Source organism: Benincasa hispida, chromosome 4, assembly GCF_027475165.1.
Source record: "Benincasa hispida cultivar pf3 chromosome 4, pf3_genome.v1.1, whole genome shotgun sequence".
In the NCBI taxonomy this organism is placed as follows: domain Eukaryota; kingdom Viridiplantae; phylum Streptophyta; class Magnoliopsida; order Cucurbitales; family Cucurbitaceae; genus Benincasa; species Benincasa hispida.
In genome coordinates, this window is record NC_143481.1 from 34,426,889 (window position 1) to 34,435,917 (window position 9,029).

The 9,029-nt window shown below is 31.7% G+C and overlaps 1 pseudogene; it reads right to left on the reverse strand.

Moving 5' to 3' along the window:
* Positions 1–6,314: 6,314 nt before the first annotated feature.
* LOC150036661 (exopolygalacturonase-like) lies at positions 6,315–7,859 on the reverse strand (annotated as a pseudogene).
* Between the last annotated feature and the right edge of the window lie 1,170 nt (positions 7,860–9,029).

Genomic DNA, 9,029 nt, shown 5'->3' on the forward strand with positions numbered 1-9,029 from the left:
GGACTAAATGATGGGCCAAGTGTTTATGCAGTGCTAAGACTTGCATTACGCAAGGCTGATGAATTCACTCGGATAAGTGGCTGAACCGAGAAGAGGTTGAACTTGAGTTAGTAGGAGGTGGACGAAGAGAGTATCATGCAAAGAAGTTTTATGCATGAGGAAGGCAACTCAAACTTCTTGCAAATAGGTGAGTGGCATGGAAGTAAGTGAATGGCAAGGAAGTAGGTGGTGGCAAAGCTTGATGCAAACACTCCAAAAGTTGCTAAAGTAGAAGGTATCTTGCATTGGAAGCCTTAGGAAATGAGAAGGATCGGTTCATTTGGCCTATAAATACCACCACAAGGTGACTCTTTAGTTCATAACATAAATTCTCTTCAAAGAACAGTAGGAAGAGTGTTTGAGAGCAGATTTGGAGGAAAACCATGCAATTCCAAGAGGAGGAGATGCTGTCAGATAGTGAGGTCTGGAAGTAACATCAACTTAGGATGAGGAGTTCTCCGAGACTACTAGTGCATTTTGAGTGATTCAAAAGCCACATGAAATATCTAAGAGTCTAGTTTTCAAGGTAGGGCTGTGGAAGAAAAGCTCCAAGGAATCAGACTGAAGAATGAGGAAAATACAGAATGGTTGAGCTCTCGGGTAAGTTTAGGTCAGTCTTGATGATTTGATGATTCCAACCAAACCACAAAGATTTATAATATGAGAATTTAGAGCATGTTTGTAGAAGAAAGTATCTCGAAATAAGGTTTAGAACTATGAGTAATCCGAGCTTAAATTTGAATATGGAATTTAGGGTTCAAAAGGGAGCCCAAGGAAACCAAAGAACTTCTAGAGAGAGGTTCCTACCTTACCAAGGCGAGTGGTAATTTCCTTTAAGTCTTAAGCATATATTATAGAGTATACATATGCTTATATTATGAATGAGTAATTAGCATGAGAATGAGAATATGTGAACGGGATGGTCAGGGGTTCAATAGACCTAGTTCTTGAGCCTGGAGCAGAACCTCACAGGATGGTCAGGGGACCGAGAGGTCTAGTTCCTGAGCCTGTGAGAGGAAACTCGTATAGGATGGTAAGAGGGCCGGCAGGCCTAGCTTTTGAGCCGATAAGCATGGATCTATGTGGACATAGGAAACATAAGAAACACAAGAGAGTAAGCGTTTATGACTAGTATCAGTTTAACTATCTACCGTATGTGTAGGTAGAGTTTGAGAACAGACTCATTATGAATAGTATCAGTTTAACTATCTACCGTGCATGTAGATAGAGTTGTGAACAGACTCATTCGAGGCTGAGGTTTGAATGTACTAACCTCATAGTTGTGATATGTTTGTTAGTTTATAAGTTGAAATAGACTTTAGAAGTTGCTTACCACCCACTGAGCTTCTTGAAGCTCATTATTTTCTTTCATGTTTTTCTCTCCGGGTAGTAAAAGGTGAGGAGTTCCAAGGTGCTGCTAAGGTCAAGGTCTGCCACAGCCCCAATCACACTTTCTGTTTTAGAGTTGTTGATGTAAACTTTGTAGTTAAGTCTGAGAGTTGTATAAACGTTATACTGTTTGTAATAAAATGAGCTTAGTCAAACAGTTGTTGATTACATCTTTAGGCTTAAAGTTTACTAAGTGTAGTAAGATAGAGATGGGCAGTAGTAATTACAAAAGGGTGGTATCTTCCGTCTTCACGCCTCCCCTCGGGCTCAAGAGGCAGGCTCGGGGCGGGATGTGACTACTCAATAGCTTTACCCAATTGTACTTTATAGTATTCTACTAAATACTCGATGGAATTTGATGGTACTCAATGGAATTTTGGTGTTTACTCGATTCTCTTCATTTGTTTATTTCATAGTTACATAATCTTCTCTTAATGACTTCTAAATGCCTTGAGGACTATTTTATCTAAAAAATTAGTATTTGAAGCACGTAATCAACACAATTTTGGGGGAATTAACATAGAAAATATACATCCTTTAAAGACCTAACACTGCTTCACTTGAAACCCATTTTATTCCCTTCACAAATTCACTTCATTTTTTAGTTCCACTCAAATTCAAGGTTGAGATAAGTAGAGAAAATCTCTTGGTGGTTCACTGAAGATTTAGAGCTGAGATCACGTGAAGAGTAGCTTGGATTTGGAGGAATTCTTCAAAGGTATGTCTTGAAACATTCTTAATACCCTATGAACATGTTTATTTTGATGTCAAAATTAAGGAGTTAGAATGATTAATGATTCTGTTTTCTTCCGCTGCATGTTTTTGTATTCTAACATATATTATATCATATATAATATAACCTATAGTTTATATTCTCTCATATAACCTATAGTATTAATATGAATTATATTCATATTAATTTTACCCTATAGTTTATATAAGAATCACTTATATATAATTAATATCTGAATCATATTAAATATTTATTCCTCTCATTAAAACTTTTTATTATACATATCTTATACATCATATTAATTGTATCTTATATAATTAAATCCCTTTAATTAATTTGAATAATTCAAATTAATCTAAAATTAATTTGATTCTCATTAATCTTTATTAAGCTGACAAAGGGGACCTTATGGACCTATAAATTGAAGCTCCAATGATATGAGATTAATTAATTAAACTCTTTAGTTAAATTAATCAACCTTTATTAACTATCGGTCACTTCATTAAAGACAGACAACTGCGGTCTTTGCACTATAGATATATTTCTTTGTCCCTTGGTTGGGAATGTCCTAAAACTTGCAACTCATATTTACCAAACATATTCTATTTTTGCAATAAAAGTATTACCGAGACTTCATTCAATAAAAGTGTTATTGAAATTTCATTCTATTATAAAATCCTATAAACAAACCCATGGCTGGTATGAATACTTTTACTTTATGTAGAGACATAAAAGTGGATCAAGTTTTAATATATGGCCACAAAGATCTATACGTATATGGATGAGATTGGGTACCTCGTCCTAGGGACATAATGGATGCGGCCCACTTTGTATATTGATACAAACAATGTGATCTCAAAATCATTCATGTGGAAACATGCGGGTAGAGGCATCCTATGCAAAAGATGTTTGCATACCAAATAACAAAATAGTCACTTTTCTTTATAACAACAGTTTACTGTTAAAACTGACAATTTCAAATTGATGACCTAAGGTAACTCGATCTTAATCTTGAGCTAACTATGAATTCTTGTTTATTCGGGATTATCCTTTGATTTGCATAGGTGAGAATGGTTCAATGCCACCCCTCAATAAGCCTCTCGTTTTGGAATAAAACCAGATAGATAGCTGAGGAAATAGTCCTACAAGATGAAATTCACTCATACCCATCTTAGGGTTAGTAGATAGGTTGTTCTCTTAAGTATTGATTGCCGATCTTGAATAAAAGAGCCCCTCCATCTCATGATAGAGAGGGACATGGTTTATTAGTTGGACTACAAACCAATTGTTCAATAGAGGATCAGTAGAGACTTAAAGAGCAAGATGTATTTATAAGGCTAAAACGGTAATTTTGACCTAGCTGTAAATTCAAATGACCAGTAAAGGATCGACTTACTGATTATGGTTAAATCAAGTGGACAAAAATATATTTACAGTTAGGAGGGTGCAACTATTGAGCTATAGTGGTATGTCCTGGTAGTTAATGAATATTGATTAATTCTGTTTAAAGAGTTTAGCCAATTAAATCTCAAATCGATGGAGCTCCTAATCTGTAGGTCCATAAGATCCCTCTACTAGCTCTTACAAGATTAAATCTTGGGTTAGAATGTTGAGTGAATTTGAAATGTTCAAATTCAATTTTAGGGTTTGGATAATTATATTTAATATAATTAATGTTTAAATTTATTGAAATCAAATGTATTTGGGGAGTTCAATATATTTGAATGATGATTTAAATATTTATTACATGAATAGGATTCATGTTTGAATTACGTGTTTTATTAATTTAATATTTGATATTAAATTATTATTATTTAATTAATTAAATTTGTTTAATTAATTATTTAAGATCAAATGAAATTTCAATTTTAAACTCAATTTCAGAAATTGAATTTGAAATTATGTTTAATGTAATTATAAGTTAAATATAATTTAAAATTGAAGATGATTAGTGGATTTATCCATTTTTTGGATTTCTTGGTGAATTTCTTCCTAAATCAACACCTAGGCTACTTTGATAAAATGATGAAGTGCGTGCATGATGAAGTTGATTAAATACTTCAAACTTTCTGAGATTCATGAGATGGATGCTGAATTTTTGGGAAAATTCTGCTCAACTTCTTTTCCTCTCAAACCCTCTCCAAAGCCATAGAAATTCGCTATCAACAAGAGTTCCACCACTCAATTTAAGTATGGGATCAGTAGAGAATAATCTCTTGGTAGTCTACTGAAGAATTTGAATGTCAATTTCGTGGAATTTTCAAGGATTAAGTGGAAGTCTACAAATGTATTCAAGTTGAAACCTTTTTATTGAAATTATGTGTTTTAGCATGCTTGTTACTCAAATTAATATAATTAGAGTGCTTAATGATTATGTTACTTCCATATTTTGCAAGTTTATTCTATTAATTGGATATAACCAATAAACAATGCATTGGTCCTTCACAAATTGCTCGTAAATTTACTGTTTTACCTCTGTAGTTACACCCAACTTCGTAAGTACCACTGATCCCTCTAATGAACAATTAGTCATAGTCTAACTATAATTAAATCCCACTCGGGCTAGGAGAGGGTGTGACACCACATTGTTCAAGACTCAGAATGATCCGTTAAAGAAGTAATTTATCTACTTACCTTGGGAAGGAGTGAATTTCTTCTTATGTTGCTGTGTTTCCAGCTCCCCAATCAAACTAATCCCCAAAGTGGTAGGCATATTGAGTCGAAAAATCTGGCAACTCTCACTTATGTAAATCAAATTACCGCCCTCATAGGTAGGAGTTCACAACTCACTTCGGATTAAGGTCAAGTCACCTATGGTCATTCCGGTGAAATGAAAGTCTCTTGTAGCAATGGTGTTCTAAGGAGAGACTATTCATTTCGTGGATTGGCCTTATACAAACTCTTTGTATAGAATACCCCCGTTCGCATATCTCCACATGAATAGTCAGGAACAAATCATTTGTAACACTTTACAATGATTAGAACAATTACAAAACGGTTTGTATCTGTAGTGTCATAAGGATAAGGTACCTAATCTTATTTATCTACTACAGACCGTTCAGTTTATTGATTAAACATGATCCACCTGTATATCTTTACACACATGTTTAAGCTTCACCTAATAACCTTGGATCTTAGTTTTTTTGTTTTGGTTTAATGTAACTAAATGTCAAATAAACTAACACTTATTTTATTAAATAAATAATATGTTCGTACAAATACAGTTTACAAACTATAAAACCATGAGATTTAGGGCATCAACCCCAACGATTCAAATATTATTCATATTACATCAATAACCTTTTATTTTTAATAATATGGGTAATGGGATAATGCATATAACTAAAACTATAAATATTTTTAACTTATACAGAATTTCATTCCGTTTTCATAAACAAAACATATTAAATATTAATTTGAGATTTCCAACTTTTATTTTATTTCTCTTCCAACAAAATGTATAGAGTCCTTAAAATCCAGTAATGGGATCTTATGATCTTAATATTGTTACCTTTACTTGTACAAATTTTTTAGACTCACTATGCAATTAATATACATTCATTAAATCATGGTCATTGTACTATAGATCAAGAGTTGTACTCTTATGCACCGTTACATGCATTTTATCCACAAGAATTCTTTTATCTCTATAGTAACAACTTATGTCATAACTATCTTTCATTCTCTTTAATTATTGAATAGTAATTTTATGATCCATCACAAATCAAATTTCTCTCGAGCCACATATGATTTTAAAGATATTTTAACCTAGCTTACTAAATAAAGAACTATTAATAAAGCAATGCATTTTTTAATAAATGGAGAAAAACTGAATGTGTATGCATTCAGATAGATAAAAGTACAATGGACAATACACAAGATGTAGCATCATGCATTCATGTAATACAGAAAAAAAAATGTTCATAAAGAAGACATTTGTGGATTAATCAATTACTCAAAATAATAAGGATACATTTCTTTGTTCTTCTAAAACAACAAAGAAAAAATTATTTGGTCACCACAAATTAATTCTATTAGAATATAGGTGCTAAAGTTTTATGCAATTACAAAAATAATTTAAACTAGTTGCTTTAGAAAATCAAAAATTAATTATAATTTTTTTTCATCAAATAGTCATCTCTTAAAAAATAGCTTAAGCTAATGGAGAAGCATTAGGAGAAAGAGTAGAACAAATTGAAGGATTTTGTTTTCCAGAAATGATGGGCTTCACATTTAAACATTGAGATGTAATTGGTCCTTCCCTTCCACTATGTGTGAGGTCAATGTCAGCTAGCTCTACATCTTCACATGGAAACTCGGAACTACAAAGAAGTTTGACCGCGAGCGCATTACCTGAAGTACCTCTGATATTCTTAAAACTAACCTTACTAATCTTGACTTTTGATGGACTATGAAAGGAAAGAACATAGGACATGATCTTGTCACTTAATTTAAGTATTAAAAATTCAATTAAAAAGAAGTTTAATAACTTTCGTACCTATTTATTACATTGGTTGTGTGGACAGTATTCCTGATCTATGAGAATTGGATTGCTGACATTGATCATAATAATATCTTCATAGTGCATATCAGAAGCGGTTCCAGTAGCAGGAGAAGCTGGCCATGTTTTTATTCTAACGTCATTCGATGTATTCATCAATGTACAATTCTTAACTATGATTCTCTCCACAGGTTCTTCAACATTGTATTTTCCTAGGCTTCCTACACTTATACCATGTCCAGGCCCACATGTCACATTAGTAATTGTTACTTGCTTACTTCCATCCCCAAGTGAGATACAATCATCTCCAGTACCAATGTTTGTATTAAGGACATTAATCCCAAGAGATCGACCAATGTGAATTCCATCAGAATTAATACTATCTCCTGGTGCATTTATGGTGAAATGTTGGAAGGTGAGGTTCTTACAACCCAATACATTGACATGAAAGTTCTTGCTATCTTTAGACGTTATATCACGTACTGTCGAATTTTTTATAACGCTTAACTTCAAACTCTGCATTTTTTTAAATAAAATAAATTATCATACTTATATATATTTACTTAAAAGAAAGTAAATGTAAATGTTAGTTTGACAGTTAAAATTGTAACAATAAATAATATATGGGCCAACAGTACTAAACATTTTTGTTACGTGATTAAATTGTGCTTACCATAGGAATACGATCACACTTTGGGTTTTTATGGCAATCATTTTTCTCCCACGCCACTTTTCCTTGCCCATTTAAAACACCACCACCTGTTAACGTTAAGTAATCGATATATCTGAAACTAATCCATTCGTCTCCTGTTAGATCCGGTGGTGCCTGCAATGTTCCTTGAAGTTGAATTTTGATGGGGCTTCTGCAAGGGCCCACCAACTGAACTGCACTTAACTTGTAAGTTTCTTTTGGAATAATGACTTTACTTTGGGTTGTTGATGCACAAGCTTCCTTCCATGCATTTGTTAGAGCCGATTTAATTTTTAAAATATATTAATAAATCTTATTGATGCCACTAGATGTTTTTTTCTCCCAATCGATGATAATAAAAAATGATAGTTTACCTGAGATATTTCAGCATTAGGTATAGCACCATACTTTGTCATATCGAAAACACCATCACTAGATTGAGATTGCCCTCTAGATAAAGAAAACAATATGAATGATAGAGCCACAAAGTTCAATGTTGTACGCATCTTGTTCTTCTTCTCTACATTTATATTTTTTCTTTTCTACCCAATCTTTTGTATAGTTTTGTTTTGGAAGAAAATGTTTGTGATGTTTCAATTACAAATCAAAGTATTTATATTGAAATAGAGAAATCCAGCACCACTCAATTTCTCCTATAATTAGTTTTCTCCTTTACTCCAAATAAGCCTAACTAAGTATACTACTTGTCAAACTATGATAAACTATTTATGTCCAAAAACATGCCATACCTTTCACCCAACCTGATCAAATGTTATCCCACAAATGTCTATCTTGGATAAAATAGTTTTGTGGGTGAAAAAGTAAACAAAAATAAGTGGTCCATTGTAAACATGCATAATTTTAGGAAAAAAAATCTTTAAAAAACTAAATATAACAATGGAATTGTAATTATTTTGTTATTTAATTAAAGTTTTAGAACTAGTGGTAAGAAATTTATCCAAATTAAAAGAGAAAGATCAAAATTTAAAATTATTTAAAATTATATTTCTTATCAAATTATCTTAAAAGATATTTTATTTTATACGTACGATCTCTATTTTAATCAATGTTGTTAAATCCATTTATTATTGTCGATGACTCTTAATTATGCCGTAATGTTTATTAGACATTTTTATTCTTTTTCTAGTACCCTTGAAATTATTTGTTATTTAATTAAAGTTTTAGAACTAGTGGTAAGAAATTTATTAAAATTAAAAGAGAAAGATAAAAATTTAAAATTATATAAAATTATATTTCATATCAAATTATCTTAAAAGATATTTTATTTTATACGTATGGTGTCTATTTTAATCAAGGTTGTTTAGTCCATTTGTTACCGTCGATGACTCTTAGTTATGTAGTAGTGTTTACTAGACATTTTTATTGTTTTTCTAGTACCCTTGGAATTTATTAATTGTTCATTTTCTTAAATTTCTTGATTGTGACAAAAAAAAAAAAGTGTCTTCTTATCATTATTTTGTGTTGGCTTTTTGACCATTAATCTCAAATAATTAATTAATATTTATTAATTATTTAATATTTTGATGATAACAAATTTGAATAACTTTATTAACAATTTGAGTGCTTTAAAGTGTTCATTGGGTATAGCTTGAAGTAACGATTCCAATACAATTTGAGTCACTCAAACTAGAGCTCAAATGAAGAAGATATAGCCG